The following is a 13730-nucleotide window of genomic DNA, read 5'->3' on the forward strand; positions in this document are numbered from 1 at the left end:
CTGCTAGGATGAAGGAACATGCTAAAGCTTCAACTGTGGTTAACAAAAGTTATGTTAGAACATCCAAACTTCTGAACAAATCAAAGTTGAACCTAGTGTTGCTGTGGTTAAAGATCTCTTAGTGGATAATATTGATGGGCATGATATTTATTTCTGTGGTGAAGCTTCTAAAATTGCCAAACCCGAAGGAAAAGATAAACATAGACCATTTGTTGGCATGCTTGTTATCTCAATTAAGATAGAGATCACTGTTATCATGGGTTATATGACCTAGGTGCTAGTGTGAGTGCTATTCCTTTCTCATTATATCAAGAAATTAAAGATGGAATAGCACCTGCTGAGATAGAAGATATAGATGTTACTATTAAACTTGCTAATAGAGATACTATATCACCAATTGGGATTCTTAGAGATGTTGAAGTCTTGTGTGGGCAAATAAAATACCCTAATGATTTTCTTGTTCTTAGAACCCCACAAGATGACTTTTGTCCCATTATATTTGGTAGACCTTTCTTGAACACGTCAATGCTAAAATAAATTGTGAGAAGCAAACTGTCAGTGTTAGCTTTGGTGATAAATCTCATGAGTTTACTTTTTCCAAGTTTAGTAAACAACCTCATAAGAAAGATTTGCCTAATAAGGATGAGATTATTGGTCTTGCTTCTATTGCTATGCCTCCTATTGATCCTTTGGAAAAATATTTGCTAGACCATGAAAATGATTTTCATATGTGTGAAAGAAATGAAATAGATAGAATCTTTTTCCAACAACCACCTCTGCTTAAACACAATTTGCCTATTGAAACTCTAGGAGGTCCTCCTCCACCTAAAGGTGATCATGTATTTGAACTAAAACAATTACCTTACACTTTGAAATATGCTTATCTTGATGAAAAGAAGATATATCCTGATATTATTAGTGCTAAACCTTCAGAACATGAAGAAGAAAGATTATTGAAAGTTCTAAGGAAGCACAAGGCTGGTATTGGATATACTGTTGATGATCTTAACAGCATTAGTCCCACTCTATGTCAGCACAAGATTAATGTGGAACTTGTTGCTAAACCCGTTGTTGATCACCAATGTCGGTTAAATCCAAAAATGAAAGAAGTGGTAAGAACGGAAATATTGAATCTTTTGTGAAAATCCGAAAATGTAATGCACATGCTACCTTTCAAAGATGTATTACTACTATTTTCTCTGATTTTTGTGAAAAGATTGTTGAGGTTTTCATGGATGACTTTTCTGTCTATGGGAAGTCTTTTGATGATTGTTTAAGCAATCTTGATTGAGTCTTGCAGAGATGTGAACAAACAAATCTCGTCTTGAATTGGGAGAAGTTCCACTTTATGGTTAACGAAGGTATTGTTTTGGGCCATAAAATTTCTAAAAGAGGCATTGAGGTGGACAAAGCCAAGGTTGATGCAATTGAGAAAATGCCATGTCCTAAAGATATCAAAGGTATTCGTAGTTTCCTTGGTCATGCTGGTTTCTATAGGAGGTTTATCAAAGACTTTTCTAAAATTTCTAGGCCTCTTACTAATCTTTTACAAAAGGATATTCCCTTTGTGTTTGATGATGATTGTATGGAAGCCTTTGAAACACTAAAGAAAGCCATAATTACTGCACCTATTGTTTAACCACCTGATTGGAACTTGCGTTTTGAGATTATGTGTGATGCTAGTGATTATGGTGTTGGTGCTTTCTAGGACAAAGAGTTGATAAGAAACTAAATGTTATTCATTATGCTAGTAAAATTCTAGACAGTGCTCAATGAAACAATGCTACTACTAAAAAAGAATTCTTAACAGTGGTGTTTGCATGTGATAAATTCAGATCTTACATTGTTGATTCTAAACTAATTATTCACACCGATCATGCTGCTATAAAATATCCTATGGAAAAGAAAGATGCTAAAGCTAGACTCATTAGGTGGGTTCTTCTGCTACAGGAATTTGATTTGCATATCACTGATAGGAAAGGAGCAGAGAACCCCGTAGCTGATAACTTGTCTAGACTTGAAAATATTCTTGATGACCCACAACCAATTAATGATAGCTTCCCTGATGAACAACTAGCAACAATAAATGTTTCTCATAGTACACCTTGGTATGCTGACAATGATAATTATATTGTTGCTAAATACATACCACCTAGCTTCACATACCAACAAAATAAAAAATTCTTCTATGATTTAAGACATTACTTTTGGGATGGCCCACATCTTTATAAAGGAGTAGATGGTATTATTAGACGTTGTGTACCTGAGCATGAACAGGAACAAATCCTATGGAAATGACACTCTGAACATTATGGAGGACATCACGCGGGAGATAGAACCGCTCATAAGTTATTGCAATCTGGTTTTTATTGGCCTACTATCTTCAAGGATGCCCGTAAGTTTGTCTCATCATGTGATGAGGCCAAAGAATAGGTAATATCGATAAGCGTCAAGAAATGCCTATGAATTATTCACTTACTCTTGAACAATTTGATGTTTGGGGATTTGACTTTATGGGACCTTTTCCTTACTCTAATGGGTATACACATTTTTTGGTCGCTTTTGATTATGTTACTAAATGGGTAGAAGCTATTCCAACCAGTAGTGCTGATCACAACACCTCTATTAAAATGCTTAAGGAAGTTATTTTTCCATGGTTTGGAGTCCCTAGATATTTAATGACTGATGATGGTTCACACTTTATTCATGGTGCTTTCCGTAAAATGCTTGCTAAGTATGATGTTAACCATAGAATTGTGTCATCTTATCATCCTCAGTCTAGGATCAAGTTGAACTTAGTAATAGAGAAAAGACTATTAATAGGTCCTAGAAGAATTGGTCTAAGAAATTAGATGACACACTTTGGGCTTATAGAATAGCTTACAAAAATCCTATGGGTATGTCTCCATATAAAATGGTTTATGGAAAAGCTTGTCATTTGCCTCTTGAGTTAGAATACAAAGCATTTTGGGCAATAAAATAATTCAATTATGATTTCAAACTTGCTGGGGAAAAGAGGTTATTTGATATTAGCTCATTAGATTTATGGAGAACCCAAGCTTATGAAAATGCTAAGTTATTCAAAGAAAAGGTTAAAAGATGGCATGACAAAAGAATCCAAAAGCGTGAGTTCAAAGTTGGAGAATATGTTCTTTTGTACAACTCTCGTTTCAGATTCTTTGCAGGAAAACTCCTCTCCAAATGGGAAGGACCTTATTTCATCGAAGAGGTCTATCAATCCGGAGCTATCAAAATAAATAATGCCGAAGGGACTAACCCGAAGGTTGTCAATGGGCAACAAATAAAACACTATATCTCAGGTACGCCCATTAATGTTGAAAGTAATGTTATCCAAACTTTCACATCGGAAGAACACATAAAAGAGTCCTTCCGGAACACTCCAGAATCGTGAAAATAAGGAGGAACATGATACGGTAAGTAATCGAACTCCGAAAAATCCGCAAAATTTTTTTTGTCAGTTTTGGAATATTTAGAAAATTAGGAAAATAAGAAACTTCCAGGAAAGTGACCCTGGTGGGCACGATACACCAGGGTGCGCCAGGCTTGCCTAGCGTGCCCAGGTGGGTTGTGCCCTCCTCGGGTACTTTCCAATCTCCGTTTTTCCTCCGTTTTTCTTGTTCCCCAAGATAAAAAAATCTATATATACCTCCTGAACCTGTTAACCTCCGTATCACGGAGAAATCTCCCATTTTCTTTTCTTGTTATTTTCTGTTAGATCTGTTGAGCCAGGCATCATGTCTTCTCCCCCCTCTGATCGTATGGAAGAAGATGCTTGGTTGATGAAGATCGAGCTGAAGAGAGAAGACCCCGTTGGAGCAGCTAAGGAAGACGAAAGCAAGGAGGCACCCGGAGATCAAGTGCTGATGGACGAGCAAGCATTGCCCGCCGATGAGGAAGAGGAAGATATCCTTGAACCCTACTAAGCTCATCTTACCCCCATTGAGATTGCAGCCTTCAGGATCATTAATATGGTTCATATACAAAATAAGTATCTCAATTGTGAAAATATTTTGCATATGGAGCACATTGCTTCCCTGTGAAGAGTCATCCAAAGATTGGAGAGCCACTTGATCCTTAAAGACCGGAGTGCTTCTACCTCATCACCACCATCTTCTTCATCACCACCAAAAGAAAACTGAGTATTGGGTATGGGCACTCCCCTTGGCTTTCACCAAGCTTGGGGGAGGTGCCCCGATATCGTATCAATCTCCGCTATCTTTTGCCTTTATTTTCTTAGTTCGATCCATGGCTATCTTTTGCTATTAGATGAATAAAAGTTTAGTTTGATCCTTTCTTTTTATGAGTTTGCTTAGTGATCAATCCTTGTAATCGTGTGTGAGATATAATAAAGTTTAGTTTGAGTTTTTCCTTCCTTACTTTCTTGCTGCAATAAAAAGAAAGAAAATAAAAGAAAAAGATCATATGCTAATCTTATGGTACGTGATGACATTACATAAGGAAAAGTATAAGTAGAAAAAATTTATTGTAGATTGACAAACATAGCATTGGTCAATGATTAAACACATGAAAGAATTAATAAGGGAAGAGAAGATTCACATATAAATATATTATCATGGAAATCTTTTGTGATTGTGAGCACCCATCAAAATATTATATGACAAAATTGTTGACGTTGGACAAGGAAGACAACTTAATGATTTATATTTGTTCATATTCACATAGAAGTCATATTGTCATAGATCCTTCAACATGTGGTGCTCGCCCCTATCTTTGCTAGCCAAAAATTCCACACTAAGTAGAGATACTACTTGTGCATCAAAAACCCTTAAACCCTATCTTGTTTGAGAGTCCACCATACCTACCTATAAATTGAGTAAAATCCTTCAAGTAAGTTGTCATCAGTGCAAAAAGGGCAATAAAAATTGCTTATAAAAATGTGAGATCATTTAGTATAAGGGAAAATTGAGCATTGTATGAACTTGTGATGGTGAAGAATAAAAGCGACATACTGCATAATAAAGGTTGCCATCACAAGGGGCAATATAACGTGACGTTATCTTGCACTAAGGGGTTGAGCATACAAACAAAAAGCGCATGGCAACCTCTGCTTCCCTCTGTGAAGGGCCTATCTTTTACTTTCACGTATTTACTTTTATGCAAGAGTCAAAGTTTTTCTCTCTGTTCCTTCTATTTTTCTCCTTTGTCAAGCATCATCTGGTGAGGAAAGATCTAGGCACATATGTCCAGTTGAATATGGGTGGCATAAGTTATTATTGTTGACATCACCCTTGAGGTGAGTGTGTTGGGAGGCGAAACTATAAGCCCCTATCTTTCTTTGTGTCTGGTTGGAACGTTTTGCTCATGTGTACACGGTGAGTGTTAGCAATTATAGAAGACTAAATGATGGTTGAGTATGTGGACTTGCCTAAAAGCTCCGATACGTGACCCTTCCTGAAAAGATGATGAATTGTAGTTGCAAAGTTGACTGAGAACATAGTTTGTTGGTTTCCAATAGACTTTATGCTTTATACTTCATTGTTGTGATGAATTGTCACTTGTTCATGAGAAGTCTATGATAAAAGTTCTAAAATAAAAGTTTTATATTGAAGTTTTTTGCTGTTATAATAAGTCACATGATGCTGCTATGTACGTATTTTTGTTTTCATCGACACCTCTCTCTCTCTAAGCATGTGGACATGTTTTTCGATTTATTTCGCTTGAGGACAAGCGAGGTCTAAGCTTGGGGGAGCTGATACATCCATTTTGCATCATGTTTTCCTACTGTTACTTATGTTGTTTTATTGTATAATAATGCTTTTTGAGTAATTCTAATGCCTTTTCTCTCATAATATGCAAGGTATACACCAAGGGGGGAATTCTGGCAGCTGGAAATCTAGACCTGAAAAAGCTACGCCAAGCTACCTATTCTGCACAACTCCAAATGAGCTGAAACTCTCTGAGGATTTTTTATGGAATATTTAAGGAATATTGGAGCAAATAAGTGCCATAGGAGGGCCACCAGGTGGGCACAACCCACCTGGGCGAGCCAGGAGGCCCAAGTGCACCCTGGTGGGTGGTGCCCTCCTCGGCCCACCTCCGGTGCCCATCTTCTCGTATATAAGTCATTTTGACCTAGAAAAAAAAGAAGGCAAGGACATTCGGGATGAAGCGCCGCCGCCTCGAGGCGAAGCTTGGGCAGGAGCACTTTTGCCCTCCGGCAAAGCGATTCCGCCGGGGAACTTCCCTCCCAGAGGGCGAAATCATCGTCATCATCATCACCAACAACTCTCCCATCTTGGGGAGGGTTATCTTCATTAACATCTTCATAGCACCAACTCCTGTCAAACCCTAGTTCATCTCTTGTGTTCAATCTTTGTATCAAAACTATAGATTGGTGCTTGTGGGTGACTAGTAGTGTTGATTACATCTTGTAGTTGATTACTATATGGTTTAGTTGCTGGAAGATTATATGTTCAGATCCATTATGCTATTCAATACCCCTCTGATCTTGAGCATGTTTATCATTTGTGAGTAGTTACTTTCGTTCTTGAGGTCACGGGAGAAATCATGTTGCAAGTAATCATGTGAACTTGATATGTGTTCGATATTTTGATGGTATGTATGTTGCCATTCTCTTAGTGGTGTCATGTGAAAATCGACTACATGACACTTCACCATATTTGGGCCTAAGGGAATGCATTGTGGAGTAGTTATTAGATGGTGGGTTGCGAGAGTGACAAAAGCTTAGACCCCAGTTTGTGCGCTATTCCTTAAGGGACCTATTGGATCCAAAAGTTTAATGCTATGGTTAGAATTTATTCTTATTACTTTTCTCGTAGTTACGGATGCTTGCGAGAGGGTTAATCATAAGTAGGAGGTTTGTTCAAGTAAGAGAAACACCTAAGCACCGGTCCACCCACATATCAAATTATCAAAGTACCTATCAGGAATTAAGACAACATGATGAAAGTGACTAGATGAAATTCCCGTGTACCCTCAAGAACACTTTTCTTATCATAAAAAACCGTTTTGACCTGTCCTTTGCCTCAAAAGGATTGGGCTACCTTGCTGCACTTTTGTTACTACTATTGTTACTTGCTCGTCGCAAATTATCCTGCTATCAAACTACTCCGTTACTGCTACATCTTGAGCTTGCGTTGGTTTTCTTTGAAGAGGAAAGGGTGATGCAGCACAGTAGCGTAAGTATTTCCCTAGGTTTTTGAGAACCAAGGTATCAATCCAGTAGGAGACTCCTCACAAGTCCCATGCACCTACACAAACAAACAAAGAACTGGCAACCAACACAATAAAGGGGTTGTCAATTCCTTCATGGCCACTTGCAAAAGTGAGATCTGATAGAGATAGTATGACAAGATAAATATATTTTTGGTATTTTATAATATAGATTGGAAAAGTAAAGATGCAAATAAAATAGATTGTAAGCTTATATGATAAAAGATAGACCCGGGGGCCATAGGTTTCACTAGTGGCTTCTCTCGAGATAGCATAAGTATTATGGTGGGTGAACAAATTACTATCAAGCAATTGATAGAAAAGCGAATAATTATGAGATTATCTTGGCATGATCATGTATATAGGCATCACGTCCATGACAAGTAGACCGACTCCTGCCTGCATCTACTGCTATTACTCCACACATCGACCACTATCCAGCATGCATCTAGAGTATTAAGTTCATAAGGACAGAGTAACGCATTAAGAAAGATGACATGATTTAGAGGGATAAACTTATGCAATATAATATAAGCCCCATCTTTTTGTCCTCGATGGCAACAATACAATACGTGCCTTGCTACCCCTGCTGTCACTGGGAAAGTACACCGCAAGATTGAACCCAAAGCTAAGCACTTCTCCCATTGCAAGAAAGATCAATCTAGTAGGCCAAACAAAACTGATAATTCGAAGAGACTTGCAAAGATAACTCAATCATACATAAAAGAATTCAGAGGAGATTCAAATATTTCTCATAGATAAACTTGATCATAAACCCACAATTCATCGGATCTTGACAAACACACCGCAAAAAGAGTTTCGTCGAATAGATCTCCAAGAAGATCAAGGAGAACATGGTATTGAGGTTCAAAGAGAGAGAAGAATCCATCTAGCTAATAACTATGAACCCGAAGGTCTGTGGTAAACTACTCACAACTTATCGGAAGGGCTATGGTGTTGATGTAGAAGCCCTCCATGGTCGATTCCCCCTCTGGTGGAGCGCCGGCGAAGGCTCAAAGATGGGATCTCACGGATACAGAAGGTTACGGTGGTGGAAATTGCTTTTCGTGGTCTCCCCTGATGTTTTCTTGGTACGTAGGTATATATAGAAGGAAGGAGTACGTCGGTGGACGCCCGAGGGGCCCACAAGATAGGGGGCACACCCAGTAGGGGGGGGCGCCCTACACCCTCCTGGCTGCAATTGACCCCATACACTTGTGGGTCATCAAGCACCATCATGATCTCTGTTGTCACTGGCTTGACACCTTGATCTCCATCGTAGCATCGTTGTCGTCTCGCCAACTATTGCTTCTACAACTATTGCTAACACATAGTGATAAAGTAAAGCAATTACATGGCATTTGCATTTCATACAATAAAGAGACAACCATAAGGCTCCTGCGGGTTGCTAGTAACTTTTACAAAACATGATCATCTCATACAATAACGTATATCACATCATGTCTTGACCATATCACATCACAAGATGCCCTACAAAAACAAGTAAGACATCCTCTACTTTGTTGTTGCAAGTTTTACGTGGATGCTACGGGCTTCTAGCAAGAACCGTTCTTACATACGCATCAAAACCACAATGATGATTTATCAAGTTTGTTGTTTTAACCTTCAACAAGGACTAGCCGCAGTCAAATTCGATTCAACTAAAGTAGGAGAAACAAACACTCGCCAGCCACCTTTATGCAAAACTAGTTGCATGTCTGTCGGTGGAACCGGTCTCATGAACATGGTCATGTAAGGTTGGTCCAGGCCGCTTCATCCGACAATATCGCTGAATCAAAATAAGACATTGGTGGTAAGAAGTATGACAATCACCGCTCACAACTCTTTGCGTTCTGCTCGTGCATATCATCTATGCATAGCCTGGCTCGGATTCCACTGTTCGGAAATATAGCATGCAATTTCAAAAATTTCCTACGCTCACGCAAGATCTATCTAGGAGATGCATAGCAACAAGAAGGGGTGTCGGGGTTATCTTGTGGGCGACTTTGTGAGACGATAGATGCCAGGAGGTGGCTTGAGGTGAGGGTAAGACTGCTTTGGAGATCTAGGGACGGGATTGAGGAAACAACACGCTGTGGTTTACCCTGGTTCGGAGCTCTCCGGAGAGATAATACTCCTACTCCTGCATGTCTGAATATATATTTAGCATACATGTCTGGCAGTACAAAGTGCTCCTAGAGCTGTATTACAGAAGGTAGTAGAGTGCCTTATGCATATGTGGTCGTGTGGCGTGGGAGCCAAAGGCTCTGGGTGAGCACACATGTATGTGGACGAATGGATGGATGGCTAGCTAGCTTGCTTGCTAGCTAGCTTGTATGTGTGAGTGAGTCCAGGATGGATGGATGGATGTTGACTTTGTAGTGTGGCTTGCTACCTTGGTCAAGTTTGTGCCTTCTTGGCCAAGTGAGCGACCTCTTCTCCAAGAAAGTGCCTCCCCTGGGTCACTTTATACAATAGTGCCCAGAGAGAAGTAGCACTGTACATGATGTCGCGTATGACGAGTGAATAGTGTATGCTTAATCAGCAATAGTGGTCATGATATGGCCGTCTTGTCGGTGTCGCATCAGATGTGATGTCGCAATTGACTTCGCATAGCAGGCCGGCTGGAGCAGCCGGACAGGGACCCGGCCGGGCGGCCGGGATGGTGAGTTCGGCCGTGTTGAGGGACTTGGCCGGGTTGGATGGTGAGTTCGGCCAAGTACGAGCCGAATTGAGGGGTGTTGCTGGCTCTGATGTTTTCGAAGCGTTGTTTGCCATCTTGGGCCTTCCCGGGGTTCCTCCCCCCGTCAGTAGCCTCTGAGCCTCCGAGAAACTTGGAAAAGTTGCGCGGAGGGTTTTAGCGGGTGTTGATGAAGCAGTACATGTTGGTGACAACCGGCCGCGGACCGCAGCCGGCGCGACTTGCTTCCAGTGGGGGCGCGCGAGCGCACCCATTGGTTGTAACCTCCGAGCCTCCGCGCAACTTGGAAAAGTTGCGCGGAGGGTCTTCCCGTTGTTGAAGAAGCTGACGGTGATGTCGAGGGTTCTGGGCGCGGACACGGAGTCCGCTGGCTAGAGGGTGAGGGAGTCCTGGATTAGGGGGTATCCGGACAGCCGGCTATATACTTTGGTTGGATTGTTGGACTATGTAGATACAAGACTCAAGACTTCGTCCCGTGTCCGGATGGGACTCTCCTTTGCATGGAAGGCAAGCTTGGCGATTTGGATGTTAGATCTCCTTCTTTGTAACCGACTCTGGGTAACCCTAGTCTCCTCCGGTGTCTATATAAACCGGAGGGTTTAGTCCATAGGACCACAACAATCATACCATAGGCTAGCTTCTAGGGTTTAGCCTCTACGATCTCGTGGTAGATCAACTCTTGTAATACTCATATCATCAAGATCAATCAAGCAGGAAGTAGGGTATTACCTCCATTGAGAGGGCCCGAACCTGGGTAAAACATTGTGTCCCCTACCTCCTGTTACCATTAGCCTTATACGCATAGTTCGGGACCCCCTACCCGAGATCCGCCAGTTTTGACACCGACATTGGTGCTTTCATTGAGAGTTCCACTGTGTCGTAGCTGTAAGGCTTGATGGCCCCTTCGATCATCTTTAATGATGCGGTACAGGGGAGGTTTTCCTTCTTGGACAGATATTCGTATCCGACGGCTTCGTACTGCGGGCCAACTCGCTTGGCCATCTGGAGCAGATCGATAGCTACGCCCCTGGCCATCAGGTCAGGTTTGGAAGCTTAAACTACACTGCCGATATCCGCGGAGACTTGATCTTCGGCAGGTTTGCGCCCATGATAGGTGCGCCGAACAGTCACGACGGACATGACTTTGATCCGCCGTCGGACAGTATTGTCAGGACCCCGACTCAATGCCACATCGATCTAGCATGTAACACCTCATATCACTTTGCGGCCTCACGCACAGTATCCCCACGGGTGTCGTCGTACCTTTGCCCGGGACCGTTTGCGCCTTTTGGCACACGTATATGATAGTGTCGCTAGCATCCATATGATAAGGAGCCCGGGCTGACATGGCTAGTCGTAAACCCAAATTGGCACAAACTTACAGGGACAGGCATCCATGACCCAACATCGAATGTGTCAGTCATCAGTGAGTGAATCCAGGTTGTAGCACTGGGCTAGCAGGACTCCGGTGAACCGGGCTGTAGCGGGCTAACAAGACTCCGGTATTCATCGCGTGACATTTCCCCGAAGGGACAGACACAGGAACGAAGAAGGACACATGCCGGCCAGCCTAAGTGTTCCGGAGCAGTAGCAAGCTACCATGGCTCAGTGGAAGCACTAGGAGACATTTCCCGGTAAGAGAGGCTACTAAGGATAAACAACTAGATAGTCAGATCCCACACATACCAAGCATTTCAATAACATACACACAATATGCTCGATATGTGCAAATACACATGGCATCAAAACATGACTCTACAACTCAAGTATTTATTCAATAGGCTCCGAGGAGCGAGATATTACAAACATGGGTCTCATGACCCAACAATCAGAGCATACAAGTCAAAGCACATGCGGAAGCTTAACATGTCTGAGTACAGACAACTACAAATGAAAAAGGGCTGAGAAGCCTGACTGTCTATTAGATCCTGCCGAGGGCACAAGATCGTAGCTGAGGTAACAAGCTAAAGGTCGAAGTCCAAGCGGTACTACTAGTGAGACTGAAGTCTCTCTACAAAAACATAAAATAGGCAAACGTGAGTACAAATGTACCCAGCAAGACTTACATGAGAACTATCTACATATGCATCAGTATCAATAAAGGGGTGGTGGAGTTTAACTGTAGCAAGCCAGCTTTGACTCGGTGGCTATCCTGAACTACGACTACAATGTAACTCTTTGAGGTGGCGCACACGAGTCCACATATTCACCATATCAATACACCACTATGGATCCGCTCCCGTCTCCCTACGAGAACGCCATCCATAGCACTCACGCTTATCTTGCGTATTTTAGAGTATCCACTTTCACTTTTCTATGAACTGCACAGGCAACCCAGAAGTCCTTTACCGTGGACACGGCTATTCGAATAGATCATATTAACCCTGCAGGGGTGTACTTCTTCACACACGCTCTCGCCACTTACCGCCATGTACACCTCGTGTATCTCGGCAACCTTCAAGCGGAAGCCTGGCGAGGGAGTCGGCCACGACCTGACTTACCACACAAGTCTCTCGTCCAGGTTTATCGCCTATTCGGGTTCCATCCGCAAGGAGATCCGGCCGGGGTGTCTCTCATAGCCCCAAACGATGTGAGCAGGGTTCCCAAGCCCACCATCCGGGTGCCACTTGGTACACCAGGCCACTGTGCCTAGTCTGTCCCAAGCCCTCCTGTACCGGGTGCCACTTGGTAGACTACTAACACTACCTACAAACACCAGAAACTAGTTGCAACTCCTGGACAGGGATCGAGTTGATTAATAAGTCGAGAGAGTCAATTAAGGATCCCAATGTGTGGTAGTAGTTGTTCATGGATGACAAACACAGAACTCAGTTCCTGAGGACGGCTGCAATGAGACAACCCACCATGTACTCCTACATGGCCTCTCACCGCTACCTTTACCAAATCGTGTTCACACACTTAGCTCTCAACAGTAGGACATGTACACCACATTCCAATTCATTCCCGATGAATCAGACCTGACACAACTCTAAGCAATAGCAGGCATGACAAACAAACATGAATGAGTAGGCACATCAGGGCTCAAACAACTCCTACTCATGCTAGTGGGTTTCATCTATTTACTGTGGCAATGACAGGTCATGCAGAGGATAAAGGGGTTCAACTACCACAGCAAATAACAGTTGTATCGTTGTTGTCCTAATGTAGTAAAATAGAGCAGGAGCGAGAGAGTGGGATTGTGTCGAAATGAACAAGGGGGTTTTGCTTGCCTGGCACTTCTGAAGATAGTATAGTTCTTCATCGGTGTCAACGATCACAGCATTGGAACCACGTCTATCGAGAGGGGACAATTACTGGCAAATAAGGAAGAACACAATCAATGCAATGCACAATATGATGCATGATCGTGACATGGAAATATGCTGTTGATTGGGCTAATGCAACTAGCACCAAGGTTAAATGAAGTTGGTTTGAACCCAAGGTTCAAATTCAAACTCCATATGTGAAGTCTTAAATGCCCTTTATATTATTTGTCCTAAACAGCAGCCATAAGTTGTTCTAACATGCATGAAAATGGTACAGATGGATAGATTGGATTTTTCTGATCATTTTTCATATATAATTTATTTCATTTGGAGTTGTAGATAATTTTCTATGAATTGTTGAAGTTTGAAGCATTTTCTGGAATTTCCTGAATAAGAATAAATCCAGTAAATGATTTATTGCGTCATCATTGCGTTAGGGTGACGTCATCAAGTCAACAGCGGTCAAACCTAGCCGTGAGACCCGCATGTCAGTGTCACAGTGACTAATTACGATTAGTTAAAAATATAACAAGATATTTAGCCGGCTG

This window comes from Triticum aestivum, chromosome 1B (assembly GCF_018294505.1).
Source record: "Triticum aestivum cultivar Chinese Spring chromosome 1B, IWGSC CS RefSeq v2.1, whole genome shotgun sequence".
NCBI classification, from domain to species: domain Eukaryota; kingdom Viridiplantae; phylum Streptophyta; class Magnoliopsida; order Poales; family Poaceae; genus Triticum; species Triticum aestivum.